General features: G+C 38.3%; 1 long non-coding RNA gene across 1 annotated transcript; it reads left to right on the top strand.

Annotated features, from left to right (window-relative positions):
- The first annotated feature begins 8462 nt into the window (after positions 1-8462).
- On the top strand, positions 8463-9042 carry LOC122012425. Its single transcript, XR_006120217.1, has 3 exons — positions 8463-8614; positions 8713-8831; positions 8921-9042. It is a non-coding gene; the product is annotated as an uncharacterized LOC122012425 (long non-coding RNA).
- Positions 9043-17793: the final 8751 nt, after the last annotated feature.

The following is a 17793-nucleotide window of genomic DNA, read 5'->3' on the forward strand; positions in this document are numbered from 1 at the left end:
AGTCTTGATTGTTAAAACAAGTTCGGTCTACTGATTAGGACTTTCAGTGGACCGACAATCTAATTTTGCAAGTTTTGTCCTAACTTAGAATTTGTTTAATTCAACTTAACTATCATAAGATAGAAACATTCACTTAGATTAGTCGAGTTAAGTAAAAGTTTCCAACTAGACAATTACTATGAAGGATTACTTAACTTAGCTCTAATTTATATTGATTCACTGATATAAGTATTTGAAATCTAAGCATGTAGCTAATCACGTCACACGAATCTAAGTGCCTTAGTATATAAACAAGGTAATTCTAATGTGTTTGTGAGATGTTGGCTACGTACATCTTTAGCTTCATGTTTTCTAAGGTAAGACCTAGGCTAGTTCCAAAAGAAAATTAAAAAAAATAATATTATTAGATATTCCTATTCTAGCTATCTAGCCAAATCCTAATTCCTATGGATTGAGGGGTCACATGCAAGTCTAAAATATAGTTAGTTATTTTTAGTTTAAAAGTTCACCAATTCTATATTATCAAGCATATTGGTCCTATAGGTTGTGTGAGATGTTTTCAATTTTTCTTATAATTAAAATTAATTTGAATTTTGAAGAATGTTAACCTTGTGTTTGATTCAAACTTAACTTTAGGTTTGTCAAATTGAAGTTTTAGAGTAAACTTCCAGGACACGGTGGGTCATAATGAACATCATTAAAGTAATCATGCGTCTAAGGCAAAGCTTCACCAAAACAATCAATCCAAGAAACTTAATACTAAGTTTTAGTCTAACTAGCTCATATTAGAACGGGATAGCTACAGCTAGATCCACTAAGCTGATTGTGTCAGGTAGAATGCTCAAGATTCAACCTAGACATGCTTTGACCTAGCTTTCTTAGCTACTATCATCTCAACCCTTTCTGATGTTATGTTGTCATGGTTAGTCAAACCTTTTTCCTATCTAACCAATCTTAGTTAAGCATATATTAAACTAAACATGCATAGTGAAAGTAGTAAATCAAGCAATCATGTAATTTCATTTAACAAGATAAATAGTCTTTCTATTGACTCCTCTGAATCATAACTTTGATAAGGTCTATTTAAGTAATGAATTTGATCCTTAGGGATCCAATATTGGTTTGGTCTAACTTGATTAATCAGACTTGTTTCAGGGACCCATGCTTAGACTCGTTTCCAACCTGTTTGATTAACTAAAGATAAATATGATTTGAATCGAGTCTTAGATTTATATCTGAGTATGAATCTGTTATATATGGCTTTTTAAGTTCCAAGTATGTTAAGGTACTTGGAGCCCAAAGTGAATTATTCCAACAATCCCTTAAGTTCTTCAACTTGAGCATTTAAAGTGGAATTCTCTTCCTCAAAATTTTAGACTCGAGTTGAGGTTTCATTCTGAACTTGTTTAGTTGAAGAACTTGGGTTAGTGAACTCCTCAAGGTCTTTTACCTTATTTTGGAGTGGCTTGACCTAGACATTAGACTCAGCTAATTTTTGAGTCAAGCAAGCAATCATATCATATAAATTTTTTTATTAATGAAGAATTTACCTCAATGTTTGGTTCATCTGAAATAGATATGGATTTGTGACTTAACTCAGACTCGAGTTCGGACTCAAACTCGGACTCAGGCTCAAATTCAAACTCAGTCGCTTGTTCTCTTGCCGATAGTGCCAGGAAGCTCGCTTGAGCTTGTTCTTCTTCGTCTCATCCCAAGTTGCATTCAGGGCCTTCTTACTTCATTGATTTTTGGTCTCCTTCATGTTTGGACATTCAACCTTGAAATGTCCTTTTTGATTTCACCCATAGTAGATCATCTCTTCTCTAACTTGGTCTTCATGGTTCGGTTCGGACTTGGCTGCTTGGCCTTTAATTGGATCACCTTCTTGATCTCACACTTGGTGAACCCTTTCTTCTTTTTGAATTTTTTTTGAACTAGGTTAACTAGTTTAGAGGTGGTCTCCTCATCGAATTCTGAATCTGATTCATCTTCGGATTTAGGTTTGGTTCGAGACTTGGGCTTCTACTCCTTGTTCTTGAATTTTCCTACAATTAACACAAACCAAGAAAATACAAACCTTTCTTGGTCGGATTTGTATTAGACTGCTTGTGTAATTCAAATTTAGGAAAAAGTTTGTCTAACTTAACTTTTAAAAGATTCCGAGAAATTTTGTAAGCATCTACCATATATGCCCACAATGTGTTTCTCGAAAATGCTTTCAATGAATACCTTATCACATCTTGGTTCTCGACTTGTTGTCTGATTGAGTGTAGTCCATTGAGAAGGTCATGGATTCAGATGTGTAGTTAACTCATCAATTCTCCTTCATGCATTTTTATATTATCAATTTATTAAGGTACAAATTACGCTTGCAAAACTTGGTCTCGGAGATTCGTTCATGTAGTTCGACTAGTTTGCTCCACGAGTCCTTTGCGCTGATGAAGGATCTGACTCGGTTGAGTTTCTTCCTCGGTAAAACTGCACTGAAGGATTTGAGTTTCTTTTATGTTGTCTTCAATTTTCTTCTTGGTGGAAGTGTCCTAGTTTTCGCATCCGAGTGATACTCCTTCGTTGGTGAGGATCATGAATCCGATTTGGATTACGATCTACATCTCCACATGAGTCTTCATATATAACTTCATTTGACCCTTCCAATAGCCGAAATCATCTGTAGAAAACAAGGGTGTTCAGACTGTGTTGTATCATTCTAGATGGACCATTTAGAAAAACTTGAACTAAAAAAATTAGAAAAAAAATATATCAAGACTCGGTCTTGAATTATTAGTGCATGAGAAAAAGAATAAACGAAAAAAGAACGATAAAAATAAAGTGATTTTTTTTGCTGATACTAATTATTGGGCTGGTAGGATAGATAGGGAGGTGGGGTGAATATCGATCATCTTTTCTTTATTTTTCATCGTGTTCTTTCAATAAATAGTTATTACACAACAAAATAATAATAAACAAAAAGAAAGAGCAACAGAAGTGGTTTACTTGGTTCTTAATCCCTATGGTTAGTACGTTCAAGACCTATGTATAGAAGTCGGGCATCCACTATTTTTTCTCCTTTCTGGATGTCTTTTGGAGGCGGAAAAATGCTTACAAAGATTATATTACAAACATGAATATTATAAAATAAAGCACATATAAAGTAATACAAATAATGATGCTAATCTAGTTTGGAAGTCCTGAGTGTCTCATACTCCTCCTAGCGTTTCCCCGATCGCACGAGCAGAGCACAGAGAGGGAGAACAAAATGAGAGAATTGATGCTTGAACTTTGATCTTGATGTTATTTTACAGCATTTTTTCAGTCTATCAATAAGCTTTATCGGTTTATCGAACTTGGTCAAATCTGATCCCCATGACCAATTTTATCGCGATCCATACGATGTAGTCATTATTAGATTTACAATTGACGAAAAAACTTTTTTGGTCTACTAATCCAAGCCACATCATTGATCTGAGTCTAGACTTGAACTCGATCAATCAAACCCGATCAGTCTACCTATCCTTGTGATTAATCAATTGAATAGGCTTGGATCCGGCTTAACCCAAGTCAAGTCTAGTTCACCCTGGACTTGGTCCGATTGCATCAAATTTCCTTCATCTACTTTCCGTCGTGCTTTTAGTTTTTGGATCCTACAAGACATACATACATACACCACAAACAACCGAGCATAATCTGTAGTCTATCTAACCTATTAGGCTTATCTCTTCCTTGGAATGCACTCCTCTAAGATTTTGCCACCTAAGGTTCACTTCCTTATGATCAAACCCAATCTTGTAAGTCTACCTTACCTACTAGGGTTCTTGCTTGGAGTGAGTTCACTTCTCTAAAACTTTCACCACCTAAGATTCACTCTCGTAGGATCTCACCACCTAAGGTTCACTTCCTTAGGGTTAAGGACTGTGAAGCAACCTACTTGAACTTTTCATTTGTTGGCCATTGAGTCCTTCACTCGACTAATGAAATAGTCAACTAATAAAATCTATTTGATGATTATTCATACCACAATAGCACATAAAACCCCGTTAATCCCTTAGATTATGGTTTTAGGCTCATCATTTGACTAATAAAGTATATCAGTTGAATGATACCTCTATTTCAGCCTTATCAAAGATAAATTATCATTTTACTATGTATTTGATTGACCACAACCTATCAAGACTTGTTGTTTCTAATATTCGATTAACCTTGACGTGTCAAGATTTCCTTTACTAGCCTCTCATCAACCTTGACTTATCAAAACTTGACCATTGTCTAACATCCGATTAATCTTGACCTGTCAGTACTTCACCATTGCCTAGCATCAAGTCAATTTTGGCCAATTAGGACTTCACCATTGCTTAACATCCAATTAACCTTGACCTATCAAGACTTCACTATTGTCTAACATTCGATCAACCTTGACCTACAGAAACTTCACTTTCTATTTTTTTTAACATTTGATCAACCTTGATTTGTCAGGACTTAACCATTTTATACCTAACTTTCAATGCTCCATGACCTATTAGGACTTGCACCATTACCAAGTATTCGATCAACCTTAACCTACTTGGATTTCAAGTCTAATGTCAAATGTCCAGTCCTTCATGACCTACTTGGACTTTATTTTTGCCAACTCTTTGTTGGATTTTCAACCACAAAATATCCAGTTAATTGTAGTTGACTTGAACTTTGTCCTTGCCAACTCCCTATTAGACTTTAAACTGTTAAGTGTCCGATCAACCGTGACCTACTTAGACTTCGTTCCTGCCAACTCCTTATTGAACCTCAAATTGCTTAGTGTCCGATCAATTGTGACTCACTTGGACTTCTCCACTATCAAGTATCTAGTCAACTTTAACCTACATGACTTTTTGGTCAACTATCAAAATACGACACCTAAAACAATCTTGGTCAACATTGATCCAAGGTTGATTGCACCAATAATCTCTTTCTCCATTAATTTTTCCTTTTACATAACATCTTGCTCAACCGTCAAGCATATTGATTAATTATCAAATATTTGATCAAGCTTGACCTATAATTGGTGTTTCTCTTAACCCCAAATATATGATTAAACATTAAAACTCAACTAGAGTCAATTTGAACTTGGTCAAGATAGATCAGAGGTCGATTACACAAACACATTATTTACTAGTAAGACATATATCAACTATCATTTGCTATGGAGCAGAGTGATGACTGATGAGGGCATAATTTTCATTCAAAGCAAAAAAGCACATCAAGCAACTCGCATGCCATAAAGTAGTGCGGATATCTGTTAGACAATCTATTGCCGGAGGTATTGGGGAATTAGCCAAATTTAAATACACTAATTAAATTTAATTTATCTATCGAGATGATCTGAGTTGATAATCTCAAGCTACCAGAAGGGCTGGTTCTGCTAAGCTTCCGGTGGTCCACAGAGTTGATGCGGTGCGTAGCAAAATCAGAAAAAGAATTTGTCGAGGAAGATACCGAGGCCTGCACTCAACATAATTTCCTGCTTTAGCTTTTGCTTCCGCTTCTCTCTTTACTCAAGATCCAGCCTCCTTATACAGGAGCTCTCACCTTGCCTGCAATATATGACCAAATTATGGTCTTTTAATGCTATGTTTAATGTTGTCATTAATGGGTTTAATGTCTTCATTAATATCGAGACATTACAAAATCATTATTAATGAGTTTAATATCGCTATTAATATTAAGATGTTATGAAATCACCATTAATGAATTTAATGTTACCATTAATGAGTTTAATGTCACCATTAATGAGTTTAATGTCGCCATTAATGTCGAGACGTTACGTAATCATCATTAATTTTATATTAATGTTTCGTTACACTTTTAAGCCGGTAGCAAAAAGATATTCAGGTGACAAAATATTGGTTCATTCTGTTAGGCAAATCTTGCCTCACCGGTCTGGTATTCGACATGCGCAGGCTATGCTTGCACACGAGTCAACCTTAGTTTAGTATAATTCGAGCCCTAAATTTACACCCACCCCTGCACACCCAAGTATGAGAGAGTCTCTCCCTATGCATATGCTTACAACATCAATGCATGTGCCATAATTTAAACTAACAATAAAGCTAAGAGACTTCTAATGTGGGACTAAAATCCATGCACAATAGAGTCTCTTTGTCTCCACCTCTTTATTCTATTCACATTTCCAACAATCCCTCACATAAATGGAATATAGGGTATGTGATAGTATTCAACAGTTAAGTCAAGTATAGGATAGGTAGGTTTATCCTTTGAACTTTCTCATCTGAAGATCTGTTTGCTTACTGGATGACAGTAAACATGATGTCTTTGAAATGTACCGTCGTCTGTGTAAGCATTAACAAATCTCACCCAAGACTCTCCCTGATACAACTCAGTTCTCATGAGTGTTCATTCTTGGCTATAAGCACGCCTAGTTCTGTGAGAAGCTCTAAGAATTATGCCTCCAATTCTCTTCGAAGCGACCCCACTTCTTCCTCACATAGGTGATCCCTCGAGAGTAGCCATATACTCTTCTTGATCATTAAAAGCCCATCGACTTACCCTAATTTGGTCACTATTTTATTAGATTATTCCCCACAGTGTGTCTAGTAAGTGTAAATTAGTTATCCCTTTGAACCTAGTTCTTGGGATCTCCAATCAGCATAGGTTGGGTGCCCTCTGCACTGATCACTGACAACGACATCAAATTCATCCCTCGCAATGAGCTTGCAACTAACTTTCTATTTACCCCCTTGATAATGGATCTGATAGGTTATCCTTTGACTTCACATAGTCAACAGTGATAACTCCCATTGAGAGTAGTTGTCTAATGGTATTATGTCTACAACGTATATGTCTAGACTTACCATTATACAGATGACTTTGTGCTAGATCAATTGCTGATTGACTATTACAATGTATGCAAATTACTGACACAGGTTTCGGCCATCTCAAAATATCTTCTAAGAATTATCGTAGTCATTCATCTTCTTCACCACATTTGTCAAAAACTATAAACTCATATTCCATAGTGGATCTGGTTATTAACGTTTGCTTAAAAGATTTTCAGGAAATGACTACACTTGCCAAAGTGAATACGTATCTACTCATAGACTTAGAATCTTTTATGTCAGATATCTAACTCGCATCATTGTATCTTTCGATCATAGCAGGATATCTCGTATAATGCAGTCCATATTCATGAGTATACCTCAAGTACCTCAGTACTCTTGTTATTCCTTTCCAGTGCTCAACACTAAGATTACTCATATATCTACTCAGTTTACTTACTGCGTAGGCCAAGTCTGGTCGTATATAACTCATCAGGTATATCAGACTTCCAATCACTCGAGAGTACTTTATCTGAGAGATACTTTCACCTCGATTTTTCAAAAGATGTTGACTCATATCTATTTGCGTTCGTGCCAATGCAGTATCACCCTTGGTAAAATTTTCAAGAATCTTGTTCACGTAATGAGACTAACTAAGAACAAGTCTTTCTATTGTTCTAAGAATTTTGATTCCTAGAATCACATCAGTTAGGCTTATGTTTTTCATGTCAACTTTTGAGTTTAACATATCTTTAGTGGATTTGATTATCTTATTATTACTCCCAATGATAAGTATGTCATTTACATATAGGCACAAGATGACGTAGTCATTCTCTATGACTTTCATGTAGACACATTTATCATATTCATTAATCTTAAATCCACATTCCTTCATGGTATTATCAAATTTCTCATGCCACTGCTTTGGTACTTGTTTTAAGCTATATAACGACTTTACCAATCTACAAACCTTATTTTCCTGTCCTAGCATAGAATGTAAAATACTGGAAAATATAGAAATATTAATAAGGGAATTTTCCGGAATTTTTGGAAATTTTTTGGGAATTTTTCGGAACTCGTACGAACGAGTTAACGGGGATGAAAATGGGGTCCGGGAAAAGCCTGTTTAGGCGACCCATTTAAGCGAGGAAATGTTTATTTTATATTCCTTTTTCTTTTTTCCTTTATTTCCTCTCATCCTCGCCGATTCCCTCATCTCTCTCGCCGAACTTGCGCACCCGAGCTCTCCATCGCCCGACTCTCCTGCCCTAACCGCCGGCGCCGCACGGATTCTCTTCCTTGCGCTGTGCTCTTACCCGATGCCTCCCCGACGCCGCACCCAAAATCGCTCCGAGGCAGTTCCTTCTTTCCCTTCCTCGCGTGCCCTAGCGACGCCTTTTCCCTCTGCGGCCGAGCCCTCCTCTTCATCTTCTCTTCCTTTTCGCTGAGCGACGGCGCCGAGCGCCACCTTGTCGTCGGGCGCCACCTCCCCTCTGCCTAGCACCGGGGCCCTAGTTGTCTCCACCGCCGCCTGCTCCGGTCGAGACACCGTCGGTCGAGGTAGGGTTGTCGATTTCCTCCCGTGCCCTAGATTTCCTCTTTCTTGCGCATCCTCGCTTTGATCTGCTTGTTGCCATTGTTGGATTTCCACTTTTGGCCGCAGGTACCCATGGGGCTCTCGGCAGCCATGCTTCTGATAGTGCCATAGAGTTGCCGTCGGGTCGCCTCTTTCTGATCTAGCTCTAGATCACTGTGTGTTGGCATCTCCGGTGTCCTAGCATCGGCACAATTCAAGCATGTGAAATTGGGTAAGTCAGTTGGTTGCGTTCTTGATTCGTACGAGCTCCGAACTTATGGATGTGGTATTGACTGAGATGGATGTCCCTGATGGTAGTTTTGTTTGCAGTGTCGGCAACATAGTTCTGGCCGTAACTTCTTGTAGGGCTAGTTACCTTACTCCAACAGTAGATTTGCTCCAACAGGGAGCTATAGGCTGAGGCAACACTTCTCCGGCTAAATCAAAAGGTGAGTTGGGTTGATGTTTGATCCATAAATTCCATTGCTTGATCTTGTTCTTGATTCGTTGATTCCAACAGTAAGGTTCTTTTCTGCAGAGTTGTGTGATGTGGATCAACTATCAAGGTTGTGAGGAAGGAAGTTGGATGTTTGTTTTGGGTTTTTGAGTTGAGACAAGAGCTCTGATTTGAGGGCATACAACACGATCTACATTGGAGGCGGGTACCTCTTGACTTATCTTTTATGAAATTGTCATTTGGATATGCATAGTATTTTATAACTACAAGCAATGAACATGTTTGCCTTTGGTATGTCACTGTTTGATATCTATAGCATGTTAGGTTTGTCGCCTGTGATGTGTCCATGCTTATATCTCGTGATTTGTTGCCATGAGTATCTTATTGCCATGAGTATCTTAGTTTCTAGAGTGACATACCATGCTTTACTGAGGTTAAGATTAGGTTCTGGATTTTTTTGTTTCTGGCATGTGTATCTAAATTATCTGATACTTAGGTTTTTGTGCCATACCAGATTTGAGTACCTCTATTTGTATATCATATATATGATTCGTGTACCTAGACCTTGATTCTTTGATCTGTGTATATAGTTGGTACATATGTTATGGAAGGGGGATATGTTTAGGATCTAGGTTGTTATACCTTAGAGGACTTGTATATCCTGGATCCGTGGATTTGACCTATTGATACTGTGGTACCCATATTATATATATATGGATTTTTCTATGCTGATCAGGATATACCATACTTGTTATGTTCGGGACATATGTTTTGATATTCTATCTGACCTGTGTACTCTAGATTTTGGTATGTGACCATCGCTTTTACAGTACCCATTTTGTATATATGGATATGGTTATGTTGATCAGTTTTTGCTATGTATAGTGACATGCATCATGATTGCATGCTGTGCGATTGTCGGCTCCACTATGGTTGAGCCCATCGCCAGTTACATGTACTGCACACACCCCCACTCATGGTTTAGTGGTATATCAGGCAGGTGTGTGGCGGTTCTGCTGTTTGGCTCCGTTGGTCATATGACTCAGCGTGGTAGCCGGCAGACAGTTCCGTTCTGTTTGGCTCCGGCATTTAGTGTAGCAGCGTGGTAGCCGGCAGATGGTGGACTCTGTTTGGCTCCGTTGGTCAGGTGACTCAGCGTGGTAGCCGGTAGAGATTTCCTCCCCGTCATCGTGTACCGGGAGATGAGAGCATTGAGCTCCCCCATTTATGATTTGGGGTCACAGGACAGGAGTACTCCGACAGCATTCCGTCCACTCGGTCACTGTTCAGGAGCAGTGATGTTAGAGTGCACGGTCATCACATGCATTGATTGCTTTTATTTATTTGTGTTTGCTGCACTTATATGCTGCATTTTGGTGGATGCATTTGTTTGACATGCATACAGGAGACATACTGCGTATCGGTTTGATGACCCTTTAGTTCAGGATAGGAGTTCCTGGTGAGTACAGCTTCCTTGGTTACTTTTCAGTTTTGTATATTTCCTATATATTATTCGGAAGCTGTATTCCATGTTTATTGCTGTTAGATATATCTTACTAGGCATGTCTATTGGTATTCGCTGAGTTGTTGAACTCACCCCCGTGGACACTATCTTTTCAGGTACCAGGTTATTTATGGTGTCGCTTGGAGCATCCTGTCTGCTGGTCCCCACGAAGACATATCGCTGCCTTTCTGTTGTTTTATCTTGGTGTATGAAATTTCTGTATTTCGATTTGTGTTCTGATTTTGTTTCCGGGTGTTATGTTGTTGGTTGTGTAAGCCTAGCCGGCTAGCAGTTTTGTGTTTGGTTGTATTTGGTTTCTGTCAGTTTTTGTTGTGTTTTGGTTTTGGTACAGCCGAGTGGGCTGCTTACTTTTAACTGCGTGGTTGTGTCAGCCAGAGGCTGAATTCGATATTAACTGCGTGGTGTTTGTTTTCTTTTATTGTTATGATTCTAGCCGCATGTGGCTGAGGTATATTATGCCTGTAGAAGTGCTTCAGATTGTCACCCGTACAGGGGAGGTGCTGCCGAAATTTCTTAGGACAGAGACTCCCTCAGGGCGTGACATAGAAAACCCTTCAAGTTGCTCTATGTAGATTTTCTCTTCTAAATCTCTCTAATATATTTTGAGATTCCATAGAGCGACTATAGCCAACAATACTCTTATGAAAGTTATTCTCAACACCAAAGAATATGTATCAAAGTAATCAAGGTCTTCTCATTGTTAGTATCCTTTGATTACCAATCTAGCCTTATACTTATCAATTATGTCATCTAACTTCATTTTCTTTATGAAGATCCACTTGTAACCTAGTGGTTTACTTCCCGGAGGAAGATCTATAAGTTCCCAAGTGTGATTTTGCAAAATAGATTCTATCTCAGATGCAATTGCCTCTCTTCAGTGAGGTTTATTAGAATCACTTATTGCTTCTGAGTAACTTCAGGGCTTAGTTCCCAACATGAAAGTGATAAAATCTGATCCGTAGGATTTTTCTATCCGAGTTCTTTTGCTCTGTCTGAGCTCAACCTCGGCTTGCTCATCATTATCTTCTTCGCCTTGTGTTTCACATGCCCATTTTGAGGAGCTAGCATTCTCTTGGGTCTTATATGTAAACACATGCTTGAAGAATGAGGCATTTCTTGATTCTATTATCAAGTTCTTGTGTATATCCGATATTTGTGACTCATACACAAAAAATCGATAAACACTGCTATTATGTGCATATCCAATAAATATGCAATTAATAGTCTTTGATCATATCTTAATCCTTTTCGAATTAGGCATAAAAACTTTGGTAAGTCACCCCCACATTCATAAATATTTGTAGGATGATTTCCTTCCATTCTACAACTCATAAGGGCTCTTATCTATTTTCTTCCGGGGCATCTTATTTAAAAGGTAATTAGCCGTTAACACATCTTCCCCTCACATGAACTCTGGCTGTCTAGAGCTCAACAGAAGAGCATTCATCATCTCCTTTAGAGTGTGGTTCTTCCGCTGAGCAGCACCATTTTGTTGAGGTGTATAAGGAGCTGTTGTTTCATGTTTGATCCCATGTTCAACACACAACTTAGCGAACGGTGATACATATTCACCACCCCAACCACTTCGAACCACCGTAATCTTTCTATTAAGTTAGTCTTCAACCTTATTCTTATAGAGAGCAAATTTCTCTATAACTTGATCCTTACTTTTGAGAAGATACATATAACAATATTTTGTATTATCATCTACAAAAGTGATGAAATATTTATTTCCACCATGTGTTGGTGTAGCTTTAAGGTTGGACACGTCGGTGTGAATTAGCCTGAATAGTTCGTTGCTTCTCTCAACATGTTGAAAAGATGACCTTGTCATTTTCGCTTCAACACAAATCTTACACTTGTGTTTTAGGTCAAGGTGAAATGTAGGTATACTTTGCATGTTTATTAATCTATGCAACACATCGTAGTTAACATGTCATAATCTACCATGCCACAAACATAAAGACTCAAGTATATAAATAGAAAAGCTTTCATCATTATTTATCTTAGGTCTAATGACCATTACATTGAGCTTAAATATCACATCAGATACTTAGTCTCTTCCTATAAATATTCTATTCTTAGACAGTATAACTCTGTCTGACTCAAAAAAAATATGAAAGTCATGCTTGCTTAATAGTGATTCAGATACTAGATTCTTCCAAATTTCTAGAACGTACAACACATTGTTCAGAATAAGATCCTTGCTCGAGGTCAACTTCAGCACCACTTTTCCTTGGCTCATGATGTCTGAGGTTGCTGAGTTCCCCATGAACAACTTGTCTCCATTGACTTCTTCAAAGTTGTGGAGCAATTTCTTATTGCAGTAAATATGTCTGGTGGCTCTAGTATCAATCCACTATTGCCACGAGTCTAAACTGACTAGGTTCAGTTCAGAGACAATAGCACAGAGGTTGTCCATTTCTGGATCCTCCTTCAGGTTGGCCTCCTGTTTCTTCTTCGACTTTCTACATTTCGACAATTTGTGACCGGCTCGACTACAGTTGAAGCACTTCCCAGAGAATTTCTTAATGTCTCCTCTGGGTCTTATCTTGGAAGTCTTTGGGTTTTTTCATTTTGAGTTTTGACAGTGCTCGACCACGTTGGCTTTCACAGTAGCCTGAGAGAACAACTTTCTCTCTAAACTCTTATTGTCTTCTTCAATGCGAAATCTAACAATGAGTTCCTCCACATTCATCTCTTTTTGCTTGTGCTTCAGGTAGTTCTTGAAACCCTTCCAGCTGGAAGGTAGCTTCTCAATGATAGCAGCGGAAGGTTTCACTCAGAACCATCCCTTCTGAGTGGATCTCGTACAAGATCACCTGAATCTCTTGAACTTGGTTGACCACCATCTTAGAGTCAACCATCTTGTAGTCCAGGAATCATCCCACGATGAACTTCTTGGCCCCTGTATCCTACGTCTTGTACTTCTTATCCAGGGACTTCCACAACTCCTTAGCTGTTCTCTTCATGCTATACACAGCGTACAACGAGTCAGCAAGGCAGTTGGAGATGTAGTTTCTGTAAAAGAACTTAGAATGAGCCCATGCTTCCATTGCATTGATAGTCTGCGCATCAACATCCTCAACATGCTTGGGTGGGTCCTCGGTCAAGAACCTAGCCAGATTGCGTATGGTCAAGTAGAAGAGCGTCTTCTGCTGCCACATCTTAAAGTTCACTCTAGTGAACTTCTCTGACTTTTCCCCATGGATAATTAGTACAGTTCCAATCTGGGTGGAGTAGGCCTTAATGTGTTGAGTCTGTTGCATCCCAACACTTTGTTCTATGACCATTTTAACAAAATAAAATTATTGGTGCGGGAAGCATCCGACAGTCGAACCTGTGTTTTGATTATGTCAAAGGGTTCAAAGTTAGGTTGTCTTGTTATCTAATAAGTTTGATGAGATTGCAGGAAAGTCCTAAGTGTACTTAGGTAAAAGTCCTAGCTATGGTTAGGCAGGTTGAAAATTCTAGGGGGTGGTAACCCTAAGCGGAAAGTCTTGGCGGGTCGAGGGCTTCGGGCAAAAGTCCTAGAGTTGGGGGCTCTAGGTGGAAAGTCCTGGTTGTTGGTTGCTACTCGGAAAACCTAGAGGTTCCACTGTACAAAAATTTTGTACAAAGGTCTGAACCTTTTCCTAGCTACCATGTGTTCTTTTAAATTAAATTTTGGATCGCCTGTGAAACTTAACACGTTTGATCCAAAACTTAATCTATTTGTTCTTTTAGGTTTTGACTTGGGTCTCCTGCGGAACTTAACACGTTCGACCCAAATCACCTTAAGTTATTAATTCCATTAAATATTAATTTCCATAATTGGTTCCCAGTACTGACGTGGCGAGGCACACGACCTTCTTAGATATGGGAGCAACCACCACCGACTAGACAAAACTTTTTATAGAAAGCTAATATTTAATTTCCTAAAATAACTTTAGGTCAACCGAAAAGAACAATCAAATCACAAGGAAAAAAACAAAGAAACACTATATCGAAAACAAAATCGAAACACTAGAATCGTATGTCTCTTGTATTTAGTATTATTTCCAAAAATAACTAGTATGATGCGGAAATAAAAATTACTAGTTATACCTTTTAGAAAGACCTCTTGATCTTCTACCGTATTCCTCTTCTAACCTCGGACGTTGTGTGGGCAACGATCTTCCGAGATGAGAACCACCAAGCACCTTCTTCTTCCTTACAAGTTTCGGCCATCAAAACTTCTCCTAGGATGAAGAGGTTCGGCCACCACCACCATGCTCCAAGGGATGCTAGAAAAGATGCTTCTTTTCTCTCCTTCTCCTTCTTAGATCCGGCCTCCAAAGCTATCTCCACCATGAGAAGGTTTCGGCCACACAAAGGAGAGGAGAGGAAAGAAAGGGCCGGCCACACCCAAGGAGAAAAGAGAGGAAAAATAGAATAGAGTCGTTCACCTTGAAGCCTCCTCTACCCCCTCTTTTATAATCCTTGGTCTTGGCAAATAAGGAAAATTTAATAAAAACTTCCTTAATTCTTTTGCCATTGAAAAGGAAAATTTATTTAATTAAAATAATTTTCTCTTTTCAAATTATAATGGTCGGCCACTTTTCTCCCCAAAACAAGGAGAGTTTTAATTAAAACAAAAATTAAAACTTCCTAATTTGTTTCTAGAAATTTATAAAAATTTCTTCAATAATTTTAATCCCTTCATGATTGGTTAATAAAAAGAAATTTTATAAATTAAAATCTTTCTTTTAAACATGTGGATAATTTCCAAAAAGAAAAGTTATCTCTAAAAAATTAAAATCTCCTTTCAATCTACAAATAAGGAAAGATATTAAATCTTTTCTTAATCTTTTGTAGAAACTAATAAAAGAGAATTTTTAATTTTTAAACTTTCTTTTAAATCATGAATATAATTAAAAGGAAAGTTTTTACCAAAATTAAAATCAACATTTTAATCTACAAATAAGGAAAGAGATTTTAACTTTTCTCTTAATCTTTTGTAGAATCTTATAAAAGGAAGGATTTAAATTTTTAAACTCTCTTTTAAATTATATTATCCACATTAGAAAAATTTTAAAATTTAAAATTCCTTTTTATTTAATAGGGCCGACCACATGAATTCACCCATGAACATACCCATGGCCGGCCCTAGCTTGGTCTCCAAGCTAGCTTGGCCGGCCCCTATAGGATGGGTAAGAAGGTGGGTATAGGTGGGTATAGTACTCTATAATTAAGAGGCTACGATAGGGACCGAGAGGAGGAATTGGTTTTGGTCTCCCGATAAAATTAAGCATCCCGTGCTCGCCCCGAACACACAACTTAATTTTATCAATAATAATTCATTCCACTAGAGAACTATTATTGAACTACCGCACCAATCCCAAATTACATTTTGGGCTCCTTCTTATCATGAGTGTGTTAGTCTCCCTGTGTTTAAGATAACAAATGTCCATTAATTAAGTAAGTTACTGACAACTCGCTTAATTAATATCTAGCTCCAAGAGTAGTACCACTCAACTTCATCGTCATGTCGGACTAAGTCCACCTGCAGGGTTTAACATGACAATCCTTATGAGCTCCTCTTGGGGACATTCTCAATCTAGATCACTAGGACACAGTTTCCTTCTATAATCAACAACACACACTATAAGTGATATCATTTCCCAACTTATCGGGCTTATTGATTTATCGAACTAAATCTCACCCATTGATAAATTAAAGAAATAAATATCAAATATATGTGCTTGTTATTATATTAGGATTAAGAGCACACGCTTCCATAATAACTGAGGTCTTTGTTCCTTTATTAAGTCAGTATAAAAGGAACGACATCAAATGGTCCTACTCAATACACTTTAAGTGTACTAGTGTAATTATATAGTTAAGATAAACTAATACCTAATTACACTACGACCTTCCAATGGTTTGTTCCTTTCCATCTTGGTCGTGAGCTACTGTTTATAATTTATAAGGTACTGATAACATGATCTTCTGTGTGTGACACCACACACCATGTTATCTACAATGTAAATTAATTGAACAACTACATTTATCATAAATGTAGTCATTTGACCAATGTGATTCTTATTTCTAGATAAATGTTTATACCAAAAGCTAGGCTTTTAGTATACACTCTAACACTGGTGTCGCGAACCAGGTGGAAGACTGGACGGGTCGTGGAGCGGACATCTAGCAGAAAGTCTCTGACTTTTCCCCATGGATAATTAGTACAGTTCCAATCTGGGTGGAGTAGGCCTTAATGTGTTGAGTCTGTTGCATCCCAACACTTTGTTCTATGACCATTTTAACAAAATAAAATTATTGGTGCGGGAAGCATCCGACAGTCGAACCTGTGTTTTGATTATGTCAAAGGGTTCAAAGTTAGGTTGTCTTGTTATCTAATAAGTTTGATGAGATTGCAGGAAAGTCTTAAGTGTACTTAGGTAAAAGTCCTAGCTATGGTTAGGCAGGTTGAAAATTTTAGGGGGTGGTAACCCTAAGCGGAAAGTCTTGGCGGGTTGAGGGCTTCGGGCAAAAGTCCTAGAGTTGGGGACTCTAGGTGGAAAGTCCTGGTGTCGCGAACCAGGTGGAAGACTGGACGGGTCGTGGAGCGGACGTCTAGCAGAAAGTCTCTGACTTTTCCCCATGGATAATTAGTACAGTTCCAATCTGGGTGGAGTAGGCCTTAATGTGTTGAGTCTGTTGCATCCCAACACTTTGTTCTATGACCATTTTAACAAAATAAAATTATTGACGCGAGAAGCATCCGACAGTCGAACCTGTGTTTTGATTATATCAAAGGGTTCAAAGTTAGGTTGTCTTGTTATCTAATAAGTTTGATGAGATTGCAGGAAAGTCCTAAGTGTACTTAGGTAAAAGTCCTAGCTATGGTTAGGCAGGTTGAAAATTCTAGGGGGTGGTAACCCTAAGCGGAAAGTCTTGGCGGGTCGAGGGCTTCGGACAAAAGTCCTTGAGTTGGGGACTCTAGGTGGAAAGTCCTGGTGTCGCGAACCAGGTGGAAGACTGGACGGGTCGTGGAGCGGACGTCTAGCAGAAAGTCTCTGACTTTTCCCCATGGATAATTAGTACAGTTCCAATCTGGGTGGAGTAGGCCTTAATGTGTTGAGTCTGTTGCATCCCAACACTTTGTTCTATGACCATTTTAACAAAATAAAATTATTGGTGCGGGAAGCATCCGACAGTCAAACCTGTGTTTTGATTATGTCAAAGGGTTCAAAGTTAGGTTGTCTTGTTATCTAATAAGTTTGATGAGATTGCAGGAAAGTCCTAAGTGTACTTAGGTAAAAGTCCTAGTTATGGTTAGGCAGGTTGAAAATTCTAGGGGGTGGTAACCCTAAGCGGAAAGTTTTGGCGGGTCGAGGGCTTCGGGCAAAAGTCCTAGAGTTGGGGACTCTAGGTGGAAAGTCCTGGTGTCGCGAACCAGGTGGAA

Source organism: Zingiber officinale, chromosome 1A, assembly GCF_018446385.1.
Source record: "Zingiber officinale cultivar Zhangliang chromosome 1A, Zo_v1.1, whole genome shotgun sequence".
Lineage (NCBI taxonomy): Eukaryota > Viridiplantae > Streptophyta > Magnoliopsida > Zingiberales > Zingiberaceae > Zingiber > Zingiber officinale.